Below are 25,226 nucleotides of genomic sequence, written 5' to 3'. Positions count from 1 at the left end.
ATGGAAAGGACAATTCACCTGGATCCAGAGTCTAATTTTGAAATTATGGCTTTGCCACTGGGGAAATACCTAGATTCAAAAGGCTACATAGAGGGGAAGCAAGGCAAGATGGTGGTGTCGGGAGGTATGAAATTTAGTTTACCTTCTGAAGCAGCTAGTAAACAGCAAGGAACTGCATAGGACAACTGTTTAGGGGACATCCACAATTGGATACACATCAAACACCAGGCTGGCACAGGAAAAGGCCAAGGTCACAGCACAGAACTATAAATAAAATCCCAGACTGCAAAGGCTGGTGTCCCTCCCCCACTGGCAAAGCAGGCTTTTTTGGAGACCCTTCCTAGTGGGAAAAAGAAACACTTTCTACTTGGAGCAAGGGAAGGTAGCTCAACCACAGTCCAATTGCAGTTTTAATTAATAAATTTGGACTGCTGAATATAAGCTCCAAGCACAGATACATCCAAGAAAGCAGGAAAGTAACCCTGAGGTCTCTCCCAGCAGAGTGGAGACAGGGCTGACAAAGATAAGAGACTTTTGGAGTCAGCCAAGATCAGGATCCTGGAGAAGGCTGTGCCCCAAGAAAAGGGGCACCTAGTGCTGACTACCAACTCCAGCTCTTAACTGGCAAACCTTGGGGACTGGCTCTGAAAAGGAATTTTATTTTATATTCTCTCTCTCTTTCTTTTTCACTCCTTTTGAAAAGTATTCTAAGTTGTTCCTTAGAGAAAGCCTTAGCCATTTTCAATTGTCAGTGCTGACCCAGGCAAGGGCAGAGTTAAGATTGGTCTGAGAGAAAAAATAACTAGTCAACTGAAGGAGATAACGCCCTAAAGAGAATTTCTTCCCCAAGAAAAGGGGGTTCAGTTTCTATTTACAGTTTTAAGGCTAAGAGCTCAAGTTGCAGTCCTCCTTCAGAGATTTCAGGCCCCAGGGGCTGGGAATCAGAAGCACCCTAAGCCTACCTTTTGCCTCAACCTCTGTCTCAACCACACCCCTGGCAGGGACAGGGTCTGCTAATAATTAAAGGCAACTGTATTAGTTAGGGTTCTCTAGAGAAACAGAATCAACAGGAAGCAGTCGCAAATATAAAATTTATAAAAGTGTCTCACGTGGCCGCAGGAACACAGAGTCCAAAATCCGCAGGGCAGGGTGTGAAGCCGATGATTCCGATGGAGGGTCTGGAGGAACTCCACCAGAGAGGCTTGCCTGCCGAAGCAGGAAGAGAGCATGTCTCTTCTGAATCCTCCTTAACAGGCTTCCAGTAATCAGATTAAGCATCATTCATTGCAGAAAACACTCCCCTTTGGCTGATTACAAATGGAATCAGCTGTGGATGCAGCTGACATGATCATGATTTAATTCTGTGAAATGTCCTCATTTCAACAGACAGGCCAGCACTTGCCCAACCAGACAAACAGGTACCACCAGTTGGCCAAGTTGACACATGAACCTGACCATGACAGCAATACACCACTTTATGCTGGTGCTGAGCTGCAGGCTGACAAGCGCCACCTGCTGGGCAAGATAGGAAACGCACAGAGGCTAGAGGCTCCACAGGAGAGTCAATCCACTGTCTCATCCTTAGGAAAAGTTGATACTGATGACACTCCCTGAGACCCAGGCATGCCTTGTCTATGAAAGTCTGCTTGAGGTCAATCATAACTGGGGAGACCCTCCTCAAAGGAAAGTTTCATATGTGCTGGCAAAAAAAAAAAAGAAAACAGGAGCTGAACCTCCCTGATCAGTTAAACAGAAGCTATGCTAGAGATTTAGAATAAGGTGAGCTGAGTGCCCAAGAACAGAGAGAGAACAAAGCCAACCAACAAGAAAAGCCTAGGTAAGAGAGTGAAAACAGCCTCCAGAATAAACTAATCAAGGAAATAAGATGCTTAGACACCAGCCAAAAGTTATGAGTCCTACGAGGAAAAACAAAGACACGGCCTAGTTAAAGGAACAAACTAACACTTTAAATGAGATACGGGAGTTGAAACAGCAAATTAAATATTTGCACATAAGCACGCTAAAGCAATTTCAAAAATCATATCAAAGAATTGAGGGAAGATATGGCAAAAGAGATTGTTATTGGATAAAGGCTGTGCCCAATGCACTCAATATCCCTGAGACACCGGGGTTCCAAAGAGAGAAAGAGTTTATTACTAGGCACATAGCAAAAGAGCAGATGGCCTATGAGCCCAAAATCTGTCTCCCTGAACTACAGTAATCCTGACAGTTTTATTACAGAAACAGATGGGCGGGGGTTAGGATAACGAGGACAGTAGCTCCGGATGATGTAATTAGAGGTGATCTAATTATTGAGCATGTGCAGATTAATTACATGCTTAATCACAGAACCTATGTAAGAAAATGGTGGAGTGAGGTATAGGTGACCTGTAAGTTCAAGTCTAAACTATTGCACATGTCTAACAAAATGGGCCCACGTGGTTAGATACAGTATTAGTTATCAAGATAACTTTGGACTTGTGGTGGGTCAGCTCATGGCTGACCGAAGACCCTTCATTAAAAACATTCAGGGGCAGGCCATGGTGGCTCAGCAGGCAGGAATGCTGGCCTGCGATGCCAGAGGACCCGGGTTCGATTCCCGGTGCCTGCCCATGTTAAAAAATAATAATAAATAAATAAATAAATAAAACATTCAGGCTGTCTTCAGAGATTACAAGACCTAGACCTAAGGTTGAAAAACTGGATAACTGGGTCCAAATGAAGGTTAGTCATAAGGTTTTTACAATCAAAGGGACAGAAGATAAGGACTATACAATCATTATCAGAGATCAAGGCAGTATGAGTACAATTTAGAGATTTCAGATATTTCCCTCTGTCTACTCCAATACACCGGAAATCAAAAAGGAATATCTATGTAATGATTCAGTAATAAAAATCATCCCATAAATACTGATTTCTTTTTTACAAGATGAAAGATATAAAGAAGACATTGGATGACCATAAAGAAGAACGTGTAAGCTTGAAAAAACAAACGGCAGAACTTATGGGAATGAAAGTCACAATAGAAGAGATGAAAAACACAATGGAGAATTACAACAGTAGATATGAAGAGATAATAGAAAGGATTAGTGAACCAAAAGACAGGACCTCTGAAATCCTACACACAAAAAAACAGATAAAGGAATGGAAAAATATGAGCAGGGTCTCGGGGAATTGAATGACAACATGAAGCACATAAATATATGTATTATATGTGCTCCAGTAGGAGAAGAGAAGGGAAAGAGAGCAGAAAGAATAAAGAAGGAAATAATAATTAGATATTTACAAATTCTTATGAAAGACATAAAATTACAGATCCAAAAGTGCCACATATCCCAAACAGAACAGATCTAAATAGATTTTACTAATCAGATTGTCAAATGTCAAAGACAAAGAGAGAAGTCTGAAAGCAACAAAAGAAAAGCAATCCATCACATGAAGGAGAAGCTTGATAAAATTACGTGTGGATTTCTTAGCAGAAACCATGGAGGTGAGAATGAAGTGGTATGATATATTTAAGACACTGAAAGAGAAAAATCACCAGCAAAAAAATTGTATATCTAGCAAAGCTATCATTCAAAAATGAGGGAGAGTTTAAAATATTTTCAGACAAACAGACACTGAGAGAGTTTGTGAATAAGCGACTGGCTCTATAAGAAATACTAAAGGGAGAACTACTGGCAGATATGAAAAGACAGGAGAGAGTGTAGAGATGAAGACTATCAGTAAAGATAAAAAGGGAGAAAAAATAAAATATGATGTATCGGAATAAAGTCATGACACACGCAACAATGTAGACGAACCTTGAGGATATTCTGCGGAATAAAATTAGCCAGGAACAAAAGGACAGATACTGTATGGTCACACTAATATGAACTAGATTGATGAACAAACTTTTAGTGTTAAAGTTGAGGACACACATTACAGAAAGAGGATAGAGAGTGGACATTTGATGCCAAAGGAATAGAGAATGTTCAATAGGATTGATTGTAAAGATCCAGAAATGGATAGCCCAAAACTATCTGATAGTAGTATAATATTGTAAGTACACTGAAGAAAGCTGAGTATAAGTATGGTTGAAAGAGAAGGCTACGGGCATGTATGACACAAGAAAAGACAGAAGATAAAGACTGAGACTGTATAATTTAGTAAAACCTAGAGTGGACAGTGACGGCGATTAAATGTACAAGTATAAGAAAGTCTTTACATGAGAAAGAACAAATGAATGTCAACAATTCAAAGTGTTGAAAATGGGATGTTATACAGAAAAAATATAATCAACGCAAATTAGGGTCTATAGTTACCCATATCACTGTAATATACTTCCATTAATTGTAACAAAGGCATATACCAAAGGTAAATGTCAGTAAAAGGGGGTATGTGATTTGGTGATGGTGTTGTTTCTCCTTTTTATTTTATTTTCTATTCTTCATTTTTCCTCTCTTCTTCCTTCTTTGCAGAAGAAATGGAGATGTCCTCAGATTATGGTGGTGAATACATAATTATGATTATACCGGAAGCCATTGATTGTTTGCTTAGGATGGATGGTAGGGTGTGTGAACAAAACTGTTTAAAAATAGCTAGAAAGACACAAATGCTGGAGAAAATATGGAGAGAGAGATGTACCTATACTCTGTTGGCAGGGAAGTAGAATGGTGCAGCCCTCCTGGAGGGTAGTGTGTTGGCTCCACAGGAGGCTAAGTATAGAGTTGCCATATGATCCTGTAACCATATTATTAAGTACATACTTGGAATAACTGAAAGTGCAGGCAGAAATGGACATTTGCACACTATTGTTTATGGTAGCAGTATTCATGATTTGCAATGGATGGAGGTGGCTTAAGGGTACATCCGCTGATAAACAGAAGGGTGGACTGTGGTGTATGCCAACAATAGAATGCTGAGTGGCAGCAAGAAGGAATGAGGTCGTGAGGCATGCAAATAGTTGAGTGAACCTTGAGGACAGTATGCTAAGTGAAGTCAGTCAGGAACACAGAGATTATAATACATCACAAATATAAACTAATTCATTGTGCAAACTCTGAGAATGAATTCAAGAGCATAGGTATCAGGGGAAGGCTTATTATAAAGGTTCCTAGATTGTAAGTTCTTACAGCAGTCACATCTATTCCTGAGTAGAATTTATTTCTACTATTTTTTTCTAAATTCCAAAAGCAGAATTTATTTCTACTATTATTTCTAAATTCTGAGATGCTGATCTCCTTGTGTATAACCTGGTCATTCCTTGGAACTTCAGGTGTCTGTGTGATATCAGAGACACAGAGCTAGAGCCCTGTAGCTATGAAAGTCAGCATTATCCTGTACAGCAACTGTTTAAAAAGCTGAAAAAGAGATCAAACTTCAATTAGAGGTATGAATGAAGGTGATCTGCTTAGGACTAAGGTAAATGAAACAAAAAAATAAAGAAAAATATTGACTGTATTTTAAAACTTCTACTTTTGGGTAATGCCAAATGAAGAAATGTTCATTTAGTGTAAAATTTATATTTCTGTAGCAAACTAATTGAACTTGTATGGTCAGTTTATTCAAAAACAATAATTACATGGAACCTTGGATAGCTAGTGAGATCTTGGTTGGTACAGGTTAGTGTGATTCCCTGACACATCCCAGAGTTCTGGGAAGAAGACAAAAAAAAAAGTCTGAGCAAAGTGCCCTTGGGGGACTGAGGAAAAATTTGGAAATATTAAACTTCCCTATCTGGTGAAAACTTAATATTCACACAAGCATTGGGGACTATAAATTTAATAGGCCAAGCGCTTGGGACCTGCCCTTATGAAACATTCCTGGAAAGGAGAAACTAAGCCTATTTACAATTATGCCTAAGAGTTACTCCCAAAGAACCTCTTTTGTTGCTCAGATGTGGCCTCTCTCTCTAAGCCAACTCTGCAGGTAAACTCACTGCCCTCCCCACTACATGGGATGTGACTCCCAGCGGTGTAAATTTCCCTGGCAATGTGAGACCTGACTCCTGGGGATAAGCCTGAATCCAGCATTGTGAGATCGAGAAAGATTTCTTTACCAAAAGGGGAAAGAGAAATGAAGCAAAGTAGTTTCTGTGACTGAGAGATTTCATATAGAGTTGAGAGGTCTTTCTGGAAGCTTTTCTTATACAGATATCCCATTTCAGTTTTTGGTGTTTTGGAGTAGCTAGAGGGAAATGCCTGAAACCATTGAACTGTAACCCAGTAGCCTTGATTCTGAAAATGATTGTATAACTATGTAGCTTTTATGGTGTGACCATATGATTATGAAAACCATGTGACTGACACTTGCTTTATCCAGTGTATCGACAGAAGAGTAAGAAAATAAAGACAACAAATAAAATAATAGGAGGGAATGGGGATGAGATATTTTGGGTGGTCTTTTAACTTTTATTTTTGTTCTTATTTTTATTATTTATGGAGTAATGAAAATGTTAAAAAATCCATTGTGATGATGAATGCACAACTACATGATGATACTGTGAACCACTGATTGTATACTTTGGATAATTATATGGTATGTGAATATATCTCAATAAAATAGTATTTTTTTTTTAAAAAAAGGGTCTACTGGAAGGAGAAAAGAACTTCTTTAGCCTGAAGCAACATATATAAATGTAAGGTATGAAAGAGGCAATATTACCAAGTAGAAAGAGCAAAGGCTTTGTCTTCAGAGAGATCCTGGTTCAAATCTCAGCAGTTTGAGCAAGTTAATTTTTCTGAGTTAATTCTAACTTTCTTAATTGCCCCATCTAGGTTGTCTGAAGGATTAAATATTAACACATATAAATGCCAAGTCATTTAACAAACATCAAAAAAAAGAAAAAACCAGCTACAATTTTGAGAATTCTCCCCCTTTCTAATTTAACCATATAGTTAAAATGAGATGAATTTAAAAGCTATTTGTTTAATAAATATTTGCTCAGTATTAAGTATTTTACTATACTGGGACATAACGGTAATACATACACAACTTCTGTTCTTTGTTGCTTGTGTGAGATGACATAAACAAAAGGCAATTACAATATAACTTTATATTTGTTGTAATTAGCAAGGTATAGGGTGCTATGGGAACCCAGAGGGACTCTTCATCTGGATTAGGTTAGTACAATGGAGGCTTCCTAGAGAAAGTGACATCAAGCTGAAAACTGAAAGATGAATAGGAAGTAACAAACAAAAGGAAAGAAATAAGGGAGATTTTCTAGACAAAGACATGTACAAAGGCCCAGAAGCAAGATATCATGTTTGTGGAATACCTCAAAATATCCACTAACACATAATCTTTGATCAGAATTAGAACATAATCAATGCTCTCATGTATATCTTTGTCTTTTTCTTGTCCATTAACATCATGTCTTTCAGCCGCTCATCTGACAATGCCATAGAGTTAACAGATGTCAGACAACTGAAGAAAATAGATTTTCATCTTCAGCCAAAACCCCAAGACCAATTACCACTATTAGGTTTCAAATTAAGTTTTTGTTTGTCCTACTACAAAAAACCTGGAAAACTCTAATATATAAATTCTTGGTCATGTGACCCAATACCTTGAAAATATGTATATAGATATATTCTTATCCCAATGTAGTGATACCACAGGCATAGCCTTAGACTAGATAATAATGAATAAGCACCACTCTCTACTCTCTATGAACTTAGCAGTAAGATTAGGAAGATAAAACATAAAATAAATAAAGACATAAAATATCATGTGATTAAAAACAAATCAAAAGACAAAAAAAACAATGAAATATGTGATTAAATGTTACACTGATTGGTTGGACTATAAATATAATAGAAGTTCAGATAAGGGCAGACCATGATAAAAATCTTATAAGTACCACTGCAACTTGGTAGTATTTTTCTCATATAAATATTTTTACACATGAAAAACTGAGGTTGAGAGTTTCAATTACTTGCTCAATGTAACACAGCCAGGTCTCCCCACTATACTACACCACACTGCCTCCCATTTGGAAACAGTGAGGCGTATGGACCTATACACACACACACACACACACACACACACACAGAGACACCAAGATAAATTCTTTTATTCACCCATTCAGTAAGTATTTGAAGACCTGCTGTCGTATATACCAGGTACAGGAACAAAAGTAATTACCACCCATACACATCTTATAATTTTCTTGGCAGGGGAGGAGGCAATAAGCAAACAAAAATCACTTTATACATATATATATCTCATTTAATCTTCAGTACAACTCATAAGATAGGAATTATTGTCCACATTTTACAGAAGAGACAGAGGGATGTTAAACAACTTGCCCGAGTTCAGCCAGCCAGCAAGTGTCTACCAGACTGTAAAGTTCATGTGGAATGTGAACCATTCCACTCCACTACTGAAAGTTTCCATTTCCCAGCATCCTAAAGGTTGCAGAAGCTTCTCCCATCCATAGTTGGTCCTGAAAATAAGTGTCCAGGATTTAGCCAAGTGGCTCTCTCTCTCCTTCCTACCAGTGAGCTAGATTACTTAGGCTGTTTCTTACCCCAGCCATGTTCTTCCTTTCATCACTATTGCTTTTAATTGTGATTTTCTTTTCTATTTCAAATTATTTACATGGGTTCCTGTGCTGGTTTGAATTCGTTATGTACCCCAGAAAATACCGTGTTCTTTTAATCTGTCCTTGTGGGGACAGACCTATTGTGCTTGGGCATTTTGGTTAAGCTGTTTCTACGAAGATGTGAAGACCCATTCCAGCTGGGTCTTAATCCTTTACTGGAGTCCGTAAGGAGAGCTAATGGAGAGAGGGAGGTTAGAAAGAAAATGCCCAGGAAAGGCCAAGAGAGAAAGAAAATGCCCCGGGAGAAGTCAGAAGGACCACAGGAGCTGAGAGAGTCATTTTGAAACCAGAGTCCAGGAGAGAAGGACCAGCAGAAATTGCCATGTGCCTTCCCATGTGACAGAGGAACCCTGGATGCCATGGGCCTTTTATCAATGAAGGTATCCTCTTGTTGATGCCTTAATTTGGACATTTTCATGGCCTGAGAACTGTAAATTTATCTGATAAATACCCATTGTTAAATCCAACCCATTTCTGGACAGCACAATACTACCTAATTGTAATATAATTATGTTAAAACACTGAATGAAGCTGCATCTGAGGTATAGTTTTTTTTAATTTTTTTTATTTTTTATATATTTTTTATTTTTTTCTCTCTATTATCATTTTATTTCTTTTTCTGCTTTCTATTTCTTTTTCTAAATCAATGCAAATGTACTAAGAAATGATGAATATGCATCTATGTGATGATATTAGGAATTACTGATTCTATATGTAGAATGGAATGATTTCTAAATGTTGTGTTAGTTAATTTTTTTAATTAATAAAAAATTTAAAAAAAAAAGCCAACCCATTTCTGGTATATTGCATTCCAGAAGTTTTAGCAAACTGAAACAGTTCCATTTTATCCAATTCCTTCCTCTACTATTAACATCTTTAACACATTCTCCATTCATTTTTCTAAATCAACAAAAACAGTTGTTAATTAGTATCACTAAATGCTCCTTCAAAGGCATGGCTTTAACTGGCTATGCAGCAACTGTGGTATATCGGAATGATTACTGTACTTTAAATAACAGTTATCCACAATAGCTCTATCATTAAGCAGTTAAATGCCTTGCGCTTTTCCACATTATCTCATTTCATCAATCAATAACTTCATAAGAGATTAAAAATTGGGCCTGTTTTACACATGAATAATTGAGGTTAAGAATTTAAGTTACTTGCTCAATGTAACAAAGCCAGGTTTTCCCACTTCACCGTGCTGCCTCCCATTTGAAACTATAGAAATCACAGAGATGTGGATTTGAAACAGCTTTTGGAATCTTTTACAATTCCCCTCCCTGAGTAGGCATCCTTTCTGTAGAATCCCTTCTAGTGATTCAGTCTCTTGTGAAATCCTGGCTTTGTCATACAGAAACTGTGAATTCTCTAAGCCTCAGTTTTCTCATCTGTAAAAGGGCATACTACTATTTACCTCACAAGGTTTTCATAAGGATTAAATAATAAAGTAGGTAAATGTCTTTTGCAAACAATAAAGTGCTTTATAAATGCTCCCTAAACTTACTCTGGAAGCAAGATAGACCTCTAAAATATTTTCTTTGAATTTAAGTCATTTTATAAGGATTCTCCTTTTGTATATCACTGATTTCATAATCACAGTCAAATTTTAAAAGAGCGGTATTTTCACAGCTTTTTTTTAGTTGGCAAAATTATCTTACATTAATGTTATACAAAAGACTAAGGCCACAAAAAAAAAAAAAAAATTCTAAAAGCAAAATAGTGCCAGCCAAGAATTCTATACATGGCATATCTGTCTTTCAAAAATGAGGAAGTGATTAAGACATTCCTAGATAAAGAAAAACTGATGGATTTTATCACCACTGGATGGCCCTACAAGGAATGCTAAAGGGAGTTCTGCAAGTTGGAAGGGAAAGACACTAGACAACTGACTGAAATCATGTGAAGAAATAAAGATTTCCTGTAGAGAATGACATGGATAAATGTAAATACCAATACTATTGTATTTTTATTTATAATAGCACTTTTTACATCCTAATGGAGCTAAAAGGCAAATACATAAAATATGATGATAAAAAAAAAAAAGACTAAGGCCACAATGTAAATTTTTCTCAAACACCTTCGGAGAAGGAAGAAAAACTGCAAGAAAGTGAATCTCATCCTACATGTGCAGTTATGTAAAATAACTAATATGGCTTAAAATAGATCTGGCTTTAAATGGATTTTCTAGTACAATTTTATCACACTATTGTGTACATATTAAAAATATCAGATACAACCAATTATAATAATAGATAACATTTATTGGGAACTTAACATGTATTAATTCATTTAATAAAATTCTTCAATTTTATTAAATTGAATTTAATAACTTAACAATGGTTAAAGTAATATTGGTGTAGGAGGCTAGTAAAATAAAATAGACGAAAGAAAAAATACATGGAACAGATAACATAACTTTTAATAGAGCTTTTGGTTAATTATTATACCCAACAATAAAAACTTTTCAGAACACTTTATAGAAACTACAGATAAAATAAGTTGAATTTTATTGTCTGTAAAATGCCCAAATGCATGCTCATTTCAAAATGAGGGGTAAGGGGTATGGCATGTATGAGTTTTTTATTTCTTATTTCTCTTGCTGGAGAGATGCCAATGCTCAAAAAAATGATCATGGAAATGAATGCACAACTATGTGATAATATTGTGAGCCATTGACAGTAACCATGTCAAGAATGTTCGTATGTTTGTTTGTTGATTACAATTAAAAAATATTTTCCAAATGAGTTGGCACCTAGCAACCTTCAGCTATAACCAGTATTTAATCAGTCATGAATATTTGAATATGTTTCTCTAAATAGATAAGGACATTTTAAAAAATTAACTACAATGGTATTTTTATACTTAATAGGATAAAAATAATTATTTCCTAACATCTGATAGTAAACCATGTTCAAACTTTACCCAATGTTTTAAAAAGTATCATTTTAAAAATATCATTATGAATTCACAGATCTTTATAAATGAGATGCATTTCAAACCACTGTTGTAATTTTTCTCTTTGATATTCAAATCGTCACTCATTTGGTCAGTGGGATCTCTTACAAAAAAAGATTCACAGGTATTTTATAATAGTATGTCCCCTTATTCAGGTAAATGGAAAATTGGATTAGATTTTTCTATTTCCTTTTTGCTTTGAAATTCATTTAATTTAATACATTCAGCTTAAAATCTGTCATTTCCAGGATTGCTTCTGTGCATTCTTCTTTCCTTGACATTCATAGTTTCCCCTTCTTTTAAAAGATTTTATTCTAAAAGGTTATAAAAATGTCTAAGCATGTATGTATTTGTGTATGTAGATGCACTATTTGCATACTTTTCTAAATTAATACTTCTGTTGATAATGGATGAAAATCAAATCAGGACAGAAGGTCCCATCCCTTCCTCATCACCTATTAAGGCAAAAAAGTGGAAACATGTCATGTTTTTTTGTTTTGCCTGTGCTCTTAGATGTAAATGGAAACACTGATTTACTTACAGTTAATATTCTTCAAATGGTCTGGGATGATATATTTTTTCAGCAGTGACATCTGGAAATCAAAGAAATTCCGTTTTCCACCTTCTAAGCTTCTATACCTTCTGAATGATGCAGGCTCAAGAGTTGCCAAACGAGATGAGCGAAGGCAGTCCAACAGGGTTTCCTAGCCAATCTAAAAATAGCAGGTGGTGTGAGCAGACATACTATTTCTCCCTCCCTTTTTTTTTTCTTTCTTTTTTTTTTAGGAGCCTAATGTCATATTTCTAAGCACCATAAAAATGACTTGTTCAGAATTAAAACAGTACAAAAAGAATTCTACTCTCTCTCACCCTAAGAGGAAGGAAGATGGTCATTCAGGAAATTTTGTACATTTTGCTAAGGAAGATGTGAAAATCAAGACAAAGTTAAATTCTGCTTTTCTTACAGGAAGGTTCACATATCCAATTTCTATTTGTTCTGAAAGGAAAACTGACCTCAACCTGCTATAACCAAGAGCTGCCTTTGCCTTTTACTTTTCTCTCCTGGAGCAGCTTGAATGACTATTAACATATGTATATTTATAAGTTACAAAGTCCTTTCACAGATTTTATATTTTGGGCTCCTTACAGCAAGTCTGTGCCCTGGAAAGGCTCTACAACTACAGTTTCATAAATGAGAAAATCGAGGTTCACAGAAGTCAAAATAAATTCAAGGCCACCCAGAGAAACAAGAGGCACATCTGTCTTCAGGTTTCACATTTGTTATATATCCACATACACTCTTCCTAAAGAGCCCAACACAAACTGGCATTTAAGGATTCTACATTTAAGGTTTCAGCTATTGGAGGGTAATCTTAAGGTCCTTAATTTGTAGTAAACTGTAATTTTGCTGAAGTGTAAATTTTAATCTTACAGGATAAGGGTAGGGTGAGGGAGAAAGTAATTTATAGAGTAAGTGTGCTTACTACAACTTCTGCATATTAAAACTTTGCTATCTGCTAGTCAACTTCTACTGGGCAACTTTTAAGAAATAATAAACAGTTCCTAAAACAAACATAACCCAGAAGAGAAAGTGAAGTGCTTCACCTGGAGATAAAAGAATAAAAGGTGAGCAAGTCTTGTGAAAGGGCTAGAAAATAGACGTTTAGGGTAAATTACAAAGTGGAATGTCAAATTCAAGAATCACTCAGACCTATCCCATGAATAAATCATACATATTTTTCATAAAAGGAAGCCATAAAAAACTGTAAGGTAGTGCTTCATCCAACAGGCAAGCAGACACAATATATTTTGTGGGGAAAAAGTTAGAAATATAATATTCTTAGACTAGGAGATTTTTACAAATGCAAAAGCTTTATAAAACGTGAAAATATAAATGTATTAATCATATTAAATACATAATAAGCTTCTTTGGAGAAACTCGTTTTATTAAATGAATGTTCACACAAAAGAAATTAAATAAAGAGTTACAGACACTGAATTCTGTTTGTTTGAAGGTGGGGAGCAAAAAATTTCACAGCTTGGAAGGAAATACTAATCTGTGAGTGGGTTACCTTTCGGTGGTAAGAGTACAGGAGATGTTTTCCTTCTCATTTTTCAGCACTTCATGAACTTTATAAAATTAAGAAATTATGGATTTAACTGCTTTTTAAATATTGACTTAAAGATATAAGAAAATATCCACAATGTAATTTAAGGGGAAAAAAAGGAGAACAAAATTGAACATATAGCATAATCTAAATCTTGCAAAAAAAGAGAAAATTTATTTGTAGATGAAAGTTGGAAGGCAAAAGTCTGCTAGGAAGGACACTGTTACTTCCTCCTGATAGGATTCAGGCAATTATTTTCTTATATGGACATTTCTGCAATCTCCAAATTGTTTTAATATCCTTCATGAAGGGAAAAAACGTTTACATTTACTAATGAGATCTGGATATTAAGTAGAAGTAAAAAGAAATCATCTCAAATTATAAATCAGCAGGAAAATACTTATTTAATATATCCAAATTTTAGTTTATAAAATTTTCAATCTTATGCCCATTGAGTTAGGTAAAGGTAACTCACTTAACATGAAAAGTAAGCATTGATACATTTTGCTCATCAAATTTCAGTTTTAAATAACTATTATCGAGACTTCCAGGAAGATGACCGACTAAAGCAGTTTGAGATTAGCCCCGCTCCATGGAAAGGTTAGAGAAGGGACAGAAGTGCAACTGAGGCAACAATTTGGGAGTGCAGCTGACCTGGGAGAGCCTTCTGCACACATGTGGCAGCTCTGGTCGCAGAGGCTGAGGAACAGAGAGGTAGAAAGCTGGAGCCTAGCCTGGCATGAGGCATGGAGTGGCAGAGCCCGCGGGAGTGCACAGAGGGGTACACGAGACTAGGAAGTAAGTGAGGCTGCATTCCTTGGGTGCACTGCCCTCACCCATGCAGCCCCGTGACCGGCAACTCACCCCACAGCCCACGCACCTGAATCCCCTCACCTGCTTCCATTCCCCGTGCTCCAAGCGCCCCTACCCCACCAGCCCCCAGTGCACATACCTGCCCCCCACCCCCACCCCAAGTGCAGCCCAACCCAACTCACCTACACCCCTCCCAAGCACTACCTTCCCCTCTCTGTTCCCTGCAGGCTAGTACCAGCACATAAAGATTGTGGGCACTAACCTCCATACCTGGGCTAAACCCCACTCCACCCTCCCTGAGCTAAGCACTTCCATTTACAGCACTCCCAGGCCCATGCATGCATGAGCATGGACTCCAAACACATCATTCAGCTCTGGGAACTGCACGTTATAGCAGTCCTAGAACCACATATGCACACAGCCCCCAGCCTCACTTCCCAGCTCTGAGAAACTGCCGACCTGCTGCCACAGCTGTACGCATGCACACAAAGGGCCCCATGCCTTAGACCAGCGCACACCAGGATTACATTCCCCAACCCAGTGCACCCGCACAGCTACATCCTCTCTGGCCGCTGGGCACCCATGTTCACAAGCATAACATCCCCAACCTGTGCCTATACATGCCCTGAAACAAATCACCATACTGACTGCTCCACCCCGAGCCCTGCTCCCTGCTGTACAACCAGTCTGCAAACACAAAGCTTTAGACTAGTGAAAGAAATCAACTCCCAAAGTAAATCAATCAAGATATCTACATGCAATGAAGACAGAAGAAGATCACTAAGCATATCACAATGCAGACAGATATAGCCCTGCCTAATGGCCAAATAAAAATACCTGAAGAGACACAGACATTGGAACAACTAATCAAACATGTTCATACAACTCTTCTTAATAAAATAAGTGGGATAGCAAACGACATAAAAGAGGTCAAGAAGACAGTAGAAGAGCACAAAGAGGAATTTGAAAGAATAAATAGAAAAATAGTAGAAATCACAGAGATTAAAGACTCCGTTGACCAAATAAAAACATACAAGAGGCACACAACACCAGATTTAAAGAGACAGAAGAAAGAATAAGTGATATAGAGGACAGGATAATTGACTACAAAGACTCAAAACAGCAAATGGCAAAAAAGATGGAAAAAATTCAATGAAAACTCAGGGAAATGATAGACAAAAACAAAGCATGCAAATACAAGAATCACTGGTGTCCCAGAAGGACAAGAGAGGAGTAAAGGGCTATGAAGAGTAGTTAAGGATATAATGGGGGGAAAACTTCTCAACCTTCATAAAGGACATAAATATTCAGGTCAAAGAAACACAAAGAACACGAAATAGAATAAATCCAAAGAGGCCTTCCCCAAGGCACATACTAATCAGTCTGTCAAATACTGAAGAAAAGCAGAAAATCCTGAAAGCAGCAAGAGAAAACCAATCTACTACATACAAGTGAAATCAAATAAGACTGAGTTCAGACTATTCAAGTAGCACCCTGGAGGTGAGAAGGCAGTGATATGATATATTCAAGATCCGGAAAGAGAAAGACTTCCAGTCAAGAATTCTGTACCCAGCCAAACTGTCCTTCAGAACTGAGGGAGAGATTAAAGTTTTCACAGACAAACCAGTCCTGAAAGAATTTGTCAACAAGAGACTGGCCCTATAAGAAGTACTAAAAGGAGTTCTGCCAGCTGAAAAAAAAAGACAGGAGTAGGAGGTCTAGAGGAGGGCACAGAATTTAAGAGTACCATTGAGGGTATTTTAAATAATACAAAGAGAAAGAGGGAAAAGAATATATAGATCTGACAAAAAAATAAAAAAGATAAAATGGTGGATTAAAGAAATATCTTTCCAGTAATAACTTTGAATGTTAATGGACTAAACTTACCAATTAAAAGATACAGATTGGAAGAATGGATTAAGAAATATAATCCAGCTATATGCTGCTTACAAGAGACTCATTTTAGACACAAGTTTACCAATAGATTGAAAGTGAAAGGATGGAAAAAGATTTTCCATGAAGTTGTAAACAAAAGAAAGCAGGAGTAGCTAAACTAATATCAGGCAAAATAGAGTTTAAATGTAAAGACATCATAAGAGACAAAGAAGGACACTATATACTAACTAAAGTGTCAATTCACCAAGAAGATATAACAATCATAAATGCTTATGTTCCCAATCAAGGAGCCCCACTATACATGACACAGACATTGGCAAAACTGAAGGGAGTGACAGGTGCTTCAACATAATAGTAGACTTCAATACACCACTCTCCTCTATAGAGAGAACAACCAGACAGAAGATCAACAAGGAAACAGATAAGTTAAATAACTTGATAAATTAATTAGACCTAACACATATATAGGTCATTGCACCCCCAAGCACAAGGTTATACATTCTTCTCTAGTGCTCATGGAACATTCTCCAGGATATATCATATGCTGGGGCAAAAAACAGGTCTTTATAAATTTAAAAACACTGAAATTATTCAAAGCACTTTCTCTGATCACAATGGGAAGAAGCTGGATCTCAATAACCACCAAAGAATGAGAACATCCACTAATATATGGAGATTAAATAACATACTTTTAAACAACCAGTGAGTTAAAGGAGAAATTTTTAGAGAAATCAGTATCTATCTGGAGAGGAATGAAAATGAGAATACAACTTATCAGAACTTATTGGATGCGGCAAAGGCTGTGCAGAGGGGAAATTAATTTCCTTAAGTGCCTATATTAAAAAACAAGAAAAAGCAAAAATTGAGGACTTAACAGCAACCTGGAGGAACTTGAGAAAGAACAGCAAACTAACCCCAAAGTAAATAGGAGAAAAGAAATAACTAAGATTAAAGTAGAGATAAATGAATAGGGGAACAAAAGAACAATAGAAAGAATCAACAAAACCAAAAGATGGTTGTTATTGAGAAAATTAATAAAAATGATGGGTGATGGGCCACTAGCAAGAATGCCAAAGAAAAAAAGACAGAGGATATAAAGAAACAAAATCAGATATGAGAAAGGGTGTGTTACCACAGAGCCTGAAGAAATAAAAGAAATCATAAGAGGATACTATGAACAGCTATCTACCCACAAACTAGAAAACTCAGATGAAATGGACAAATATCTGGAGACACACAAACAAGCTACTCTGACTCAGGAAGAAATAGAAGATCTCAACAAACCAATCACAAGTAAATACATTCAATCGGTCATCAAAAATCTTCCTACAAAGAAAAGCCCAGGACCAGATGGCTTCACAGCGGAATTTTATCAAACATTCCAGAAAGAACTAACACCAATTCTGCTCAAACTTTTCCAAAAAATTGAGGAAAAAGGCACTCTCTGTAACTCATTTTATGAAACTAATATCATTTTAATACCGAAACTGGGCAAAGATGCTATAAGAAAGGAAAATTACAGGCCAATCTCCCAAATGAGCATAGATGCAAAAATTCTCAATGAAATATTAGCAAATTAAATCTAACAACACATTAAAAATATTATACAGCATGACCAAGTGGAGTTTATACCAGGAATGTAAGGAGGTTCAACACAAGAAAATCAACTAAGATAATACAGCATATTAACAAATCAAAGGGGAAAAATCACATGATCATCTTGATTGATGCTGAAAAAGCATTCGACAAAATTCAGCATCCTTTTCGGATAAAAACACTCCAAAAAATAGGAATCAAAGGTAATTACTTCAATATGATAATGGGAATATATGAAAAAACGATAGCCAGCATCATACTCAATGGAGAGAGACTGAAAGCCTTCCATTTAAGGTCAGCTACAAGACAAGGATGCCCACTGTCACCACGATTATTCAACATTGTGCTAGAATTTCTAGCTAAAACAATCAGGCAAAACAGAGAAATAAAAGGAATCCAGATTGGAAAGGAAGAAGCAAAACTCTCATTATTTACAGATGATATGATACTATACTTGGAAGATCCTGAGAAATCTACAGCAAAGTTACTTGAGCTAATCAACAAATTCAGCAGGTGGTGGGATATAAGGTTAATGTGCAAAAATCTGTAACATTCCTATACATAGCAATGAGCTACCTGAGGAGTCAATTAAGGAAAAAATTCCATTCAAAATAGCAACTAAAAGAATCAAATACTTAGAATATAGTTACAATGTCAGTTCTCCCCAAATTGATCTACAGATTCAACACAGTACCAATCAAAATTCCAACAACCTACTTTTGAAGATTTGAAAGAGTTAACTACCAAATTTATCTGGAAGGGAAAGAGTCCCCGAATAACTAAAAGCATCCAAAAAGAGAAGAACGAAGTGGGAGGATGAACACTCCCTGACTTTAAAACCTATAATTAAGCCACAGTGGTCCAAACATGATACTGCACAAAGACAGAAGCGTTGACCAATGCAACCACATCAAGAGTTCAGAAATTGACCACCAAATCTGTGGTCAACTGATTTTTGACAAGGCCCCCAAATCCTCTGAACTTGGACAAAATAGCCTTTTTCAATAATTGGGCATGGGATAACTGGATATCAATAGCCAAGAGAATGAAAGAGGACCCCTCTCTTACACCCTACATGAAAATTAACTCAAAGCGGATCAAACAGCTAAATATAAGAAGTAGCACCATAAAGCTTCTAGAAGAAAATGTAGGGAAACATCTTCCAAGACCTCTTAAAATGAGGTAGGTTCCTAAATTTTATACCCAACGCACAAGCAACAAACGAATAAATAGATAAATGGGAACTCCTCAAAATCAAATGCTTCTGCACCTCAAAAGACATTGTCAAAAAGGTGAAGAGGCAGTCACTCAACGGGAGAAAATATTTGGAAATCGCATATCAGACAAAGGCTTGATTTCATGTATATACAAAGAAATCATACAACTCAACAGCAAAAGAACAAACAATCCAATTATAAAATAGGCTAAAGATATCAAAGGGCATTTTTCTGAAGAGCAAATACAGATGGCTCAAAAGCACAGCAAGAGATGCTCATTTTCACTGGCTATAAGGAAAATGCAGATTAAGACTACAATGAGATACCACCTCACACCTATAAGAATGACTGCTATCAAACAAAGAGGAAACTACAAATGTTGGAGAGGATGTGGAAAAACTAGGACACTTATGCACTGCTGGTGGGAATGTATAATGGTGCAGCCACTGTGGAAGACTGTTTGGCGGTTCCTTAGGAAACTAAATATCCAGTTGCCCTATGACCCAGCAATAGCACTACTTGGTATATACCCAGAAGAGCCGAAAGCTATTTCAGAAACAGACATTTGCCCACCGATGTTCATAGTGACATTATTCACAGTCGCCAAAAGATGGAAACAAACCAAATGCCCATGAACAGATGAGTGGATCAACAAAATGTGGTATATACATACAATGGAAAATTATGCAGCAGGAAGACAAAATGACGTCCTGAAGCACATGACAAGATGGATGAGCCTTGAGGACATAATGCTGAGCAAAATTAGCCAGACACTAAAGGACAAATACTGTATGATTCCATTTTTATGACCTGCATAAAGGTATAATCAGACACTTATAATACAGAATACCAGGGACTTAGAGATACATAGAAGCTAGAGATGGGTGAACCATTAGCTAATGAAGTTGAACTCCAACATAAGGGAATAAGTAGGAGCGCAGGTGATTTTCTAGTGGGTCTAGAAATAATATTACCATATGAAAGATGAACAAGATTGAAAGGGGTTGTATAGACCTGTGTGTCCCACTGACTCACACTAGAAATATGAATGAGTTCTTGTAAGAATTACTTCAAAGCTATGATTCTTGTATAAAGAGTGTTTAAGTCCAGATACAGGGAAAAACTGCTATTGCATGCTATGAGCTATGTTCAAAAGGAAACCATCAGCACTACCACAGCAACAGTAGAGGTAAATAATGAGGTGACGGATAAGAGTTAAGAGGAGGTTTAGATTTCCTATTTGGTGAGGGTGTATTTATTGGTTTTCTGTGTCTTGGGAACATTGAAATTATCTAAAATTGAGAATATTGATGGACTATGGACTTCGGGCCCTCTACATGATGCCCGATGAATGCAGGTGGCTGAAGGATACACTGATGGAGAAGTAAGTTGGTGAATGATGGTGTATATTTATGAACAAAGGCTGTGCAGCTACAAAAAGGAACAAAGTCATGAGGCATGCAACAATGTGAATGAACATGTGGGACATTTGGTGAGACAAAATAAGCCAGAAACAAAAAAACAACAATGGTAAGGTCACCTTTAGAAAATACTTATAAGAAAACAGGGGCCTGGATTGTAAGCTTTTAGAGCAGACACATTAAGTCCAGAGTGGTGATTATTATTTCTGGATTCTGAGAGACTGTTTTATATATATAACCTGATATTTAGATATAAGAACGAAGGCGAGCAGTTTGGTGTTAAAGTAATTCGGAATATAGGGGCAAGGAAGACAGTGTCTATATTTTAGACCCACACATACTCTTTGAGACCAATGGAAGAAAAGGTTATTTGATCTGGAACTGAAATTTTCTGTAGTACATAATGTAATTCAAACTATCTGTAAGCTCATTTAAACAACTGAAACACAAAGAGTACAGAATGAGAGAGGTCTTTTAATCCTGTATAGATTATTGTAATGCCTGGAAACATCCTAGAGTATATTAACCAGATAATCAAAGAGCATTGGCAAAATCCCCTGGAGGAGGGGAGAAAGACTATGGAACTATTAAACCTTACCATCAGGGAATCCTCTGATACTGTGTCAAACTTTAGGGACACCCAAATCAATAGGTCATGCTCTGGATCATGAGGTTTACTCTTGTGAAGCTTATGTAGGTAGCAAAAAAGCTTAGACTACCTATAGACATGTCTAAAAGTTACTTCTGGAGGACTTCTGCAGTTTCTCAGATGTGGCCTCTGTTTCTCTAAGTCCAACTCTGCAAGTGAAATCATTGCGCTCCTCCCTACATGGGACATTACATCCAGGGGTGAAAGTCTCCCTGGCGACGTGGGAGAGGACTCCAAGGGATGAATCCAGACCTGGCACTGTGGTTTCAACGATTTCATCCTGACCAAGTGGGGGAAAAGAAGTGTAATTAATAAAGTATCAGTGGCACAGAGGGTTCAAATAGAATCAAGAGCTTCTCTGGAGGGTTGCTCTTATGCAAGTTTCAGGTAGACCTTGCTACCCATCATAACCTGTGAACCCCCAACCAGGACCATTCCAGCCAATCCTAAAGAACACCTAGAGCAATTATAAGATTCCACAAGGGTTCCAGGCACTAGAGTCATTCTCCAGAAACCTACAACCTCCAGATGGGTCCCTGGTTCAGATAAGTACTGACACCTAGCCCAGCCTCTGCAGAACATCAAATAGTTCCATCTCCCTACCCCATATCAGTGACAGACCCTTCCAATATCAAAAATTTATAATTGCCATAGCCCAAACAACCCCAATGAATGGTATAGAAAGATCAAAGGTGATGGTGGAATTATATAGAGAAGATAGGACTTAACAAATGAATATGAAGTTAAATCATTAAATTGGTATCTCGTTTAGTCTCCAATATTGATTTTAGAGCCGCTAGAAGTAGAAACCTACAATTGTGAAATTGTAACACATGTCAAAGTTGGAAATACGTTCTACCAACTAATTGTGGTGCTGAGTTTTGAAATTCATAGCTTTTTTTTTTGTATATATGCTATAGTTCACCAAAAAATAAGGAAAAAAGTCGACAGTGATGATAAAAAAGTATTTAAGCCCTCTAGGCTCCTATATTCTGGAGCAGCTAGAAGGAAAAATCAGAGAGGATCGTATGGTAGCCCATGATAAACTCTGGGATGTATCCTGCAACCATTTTTTGAAGAGTGCTTTGAAAACTAAAACAAACCAAAACAAAACAAAACAAAAACTATTACAGAGGGAAGGTGCCTGCGTGGGGCAGAGCCGTTGAGGCGCAGAGCCGCTCCTCTTAGTCGGGAGCTTCCGGAAGCACCATGGCACGCCGGACCGCCTGAGGCCTCTGAGGCCGCCCAGACCCGGCCCCGGGCCGCATTCCCCAGGCCGGCTACCCCTTCCACCCGAGGCGGCCCCGGAGCAGAAGGGCCGGAGAGGAGGATGCTGCCGCAAGGCGCCGCGGGGAAGGTGCCGGCCTTGCAGGAGAGGCCTTCCCTCGGGCCGGCAGGGGCGCCCCGACTCGCCCGGGAGCCTCCGTGCCCAACACCAGGTCCTCCTCCAAGTTCGCCTCCTCCCACAGCCCCGCCTGGTACATGGGGCTGGTGTTCCCCCAGGAGGTGCAGACCCCGCTGCAGGGCCAGCGCCCCAGCGTGTTCTTAGTGCGCGACTTCTCCATCTGTCCCGGTGACTACGTGCTGTCCGTGTCGGAGAACTCGCGGGTCTCCCACGATATCAACTCACTGCCCAACCGTCGTTTCAAGAGCTGAGACAAGTTTGACCACCTCCCAGTCCCTCTGGAGTTCTACAACATCCGCTACCTGGACTCTACTACCCTCACTGAGCCCGCACCCGGATATCCAAGCCCACCAACCTACCTCCAGCAGAAGAAATCTGGCATATGTGTGGACTCGATGATTTTCCTGGGAATAATGCCGAAAACCTACCCTTTAGGAAGGGCGAGATCCTGGTGATGGTGGAGAAGCTTGAAGAGCAGTGGTGGAGTGCCTGCTACAAGGGTGGCCGGTGGACATGATCCCTGTCCCTTACCTCGATAAGCCTGTGAGACCCTTCCCACACCGGAAGCTGGGACATAGGAATTCCACTAGTTATGGGATCCCAGAACCTGCTCATGCCTATGCTCAACCTCAGACCACAACTTCTCTCCCAGCAGTTTCTAGTACTCCTGGGACTGCAGTTAACCCTTCGTCATCCACACAGAATGGACCTGTCATGAAAGCAATCCAGAAGAGTGCCCTGTGCCTATGACAAGACTGCCGTGGCACTAGAGGTTGGTGACATTGTGAAAGTCACAAGGATGAAAATAAATGGCCAGTGGGAAGGCTAGGTGAATGGTCGAAAAGGGCTTTTCCCCTTTATACATGTGGAATCACAGACCCTCAAAGCCGAATGAAAGCCTGGGATTGCAGTCGCCCTGCTTCCTGCTGCTTTGTGTCCTGTAGTAGTCTCTCTCGAGTGGGAAAGCGTTCTCTCTCCTAGGCATGTTATCCTGCATTGCCACCACCAGCCTTCTGCTGAACACTTGGATGCACAAAGCAGGCTGCTTCTGGTATTTATATTGTCACAGAGCAGACAGTTTTAGAGTGCTCTGGGTCAAAAACTGGAAATACTGGTGGAAGCACACAAGTGGAGAGATGAGGACGGGGCCTACCTCCTCATCATGGCCCTGTTTGTACTCGAGACTGATTTTCTTGTGTTCTTCAGAGTAAGTGGAGGTCGTGGAAACCATGGCCAGGCTTTGCACCTTGCTGCTCCATCAAGCCATGGTGGCTTAGCTACCATCCTTGTTTCCCTTTGGAGGACAGAGGAAAGACCTCTTAAAGAAGAGAGAATTCTCTCCTAAACCCCCCACATCTGGCTTTTTTCTTTTGTTTGGGTTTGGATTTGGAAGACTGTTTTGAACAGGTTTGTAAGTAGTAGATTGGATATTATGATCTGAAAGAAATGGCACATGCCTCTGAGCTTCTAAAATGAAGCTAGGACCAAAGGAATATGAAAAGAATGACCCTGAAGCAGGGCTTTTATTGTCTTGTCCGTAGTACCTTGTTTTGCCATATAGCATACAAAACAAAAACATTCAGCAGTTTCGGCATGCTGGTGTAAATATACAGCCTCTTGGATTGTTGTCCCAAAAAGTTTGGGGGGAGGGGTCTGATTTGGGGAAGGCTTGTTTACCAGTGACAGGAGTTGAGGTGGGGAATGGTGGGCACTAGTAGGTGTCCAGGTTTTCAGTGAGTACACCATTTTAAGGTTTGGAACCTGGGACTTGAAATTCTTTGAAGTTGTTCATAGAATCAGTGTGTTGATGGAACCCATGAGCTCTAGTCCTTGCCTCCTGCAGCTGCAGCTGATCTTGCTGCCAGAAAAAGGTATAGTATTGCTAAGGGTGGTTCCACAGTTTCTGCAGCCATGATGCTACCAAGCAAGAATATGCAAGCTCTGGCAACCAGCGAATGCCTTGACATGCAATGCTTTAGTGACTAGGGAGAACCATTAACTAATTTATCGTTAATCATTTACCCATTTGGTGTAGAGCATTTCCCTGCTAGCTAAAAGGGCCTGCTTATACAAGCTGGCATAGACAAATGTGAGGCGGAGCCCTCAGCTGCCACACCTGCAAGACCAGAGCTCTGGAACCTTTATTCTGTTCCGTCTACTCTGTCCTCTGGACACTGGTGAAACTGAGCCTCAGCTCAGAATGAGCACAGAAGATCCAAAATGTGGCCACAGCTGCAGGAATCACTGTCATTTGCCAAGCTCTACTTTAAGATGGCCCTGGCTTTGAGAGGAGGATCTGATGATGTGAGGTTTAGAATGTATTCTGGTGATAGAACCATCGAGACAACTATTCTTCCATTTCTCTTTGAATCAGTGTCCCATCCGGAAGGTAACCACCACAGTAAAGGATCTTCAGAGGGTTCCTGTGATTAAATGAATGGTCAGTTGGGACACATACCATCTTGTCTGCAGTCCATGGTTTTCCTGAAGTTTAGTGAAAGGGCTTAACAGGACCCGTCTTGGCAACCCATAGTGTGCATGTGGCCATGTCCTGCACTTGCCCTGCAGCCAGGGAA

The 25,226-nt window shown here is 38.6% G+C and overlaps 1 pseudogene; it reads left to right on the top strand.

Moving 5' to 3' along the window:
• LOC143663428 (crk-like protein pseudogene) lies at positions 1 to 23,545 on the top strand (annotated as a pseudogene).
• The last annotated feature ends 1,681 nt before the right edge of the window (positions 23,546 to 25,226 follow it).

This window comes from Tamandua tetradactyla, chromosome 19, assembly GCF_023851605.1.
Source record: "Tamandua tetradactyla isolate mTamTet1 chromosome 19, mTamTet1.pri, whole genome shotgun sequence".
Lineage (NCBI taxonomy): Eukaryota > Metazoa > Chordata > Mammalia > Pilosa > Myrmecophagidae > Tamandua > Tamandua tetradactyla.
This window is presented reverse-complemented; position numbering and strand designations above follow the sequence as displayed.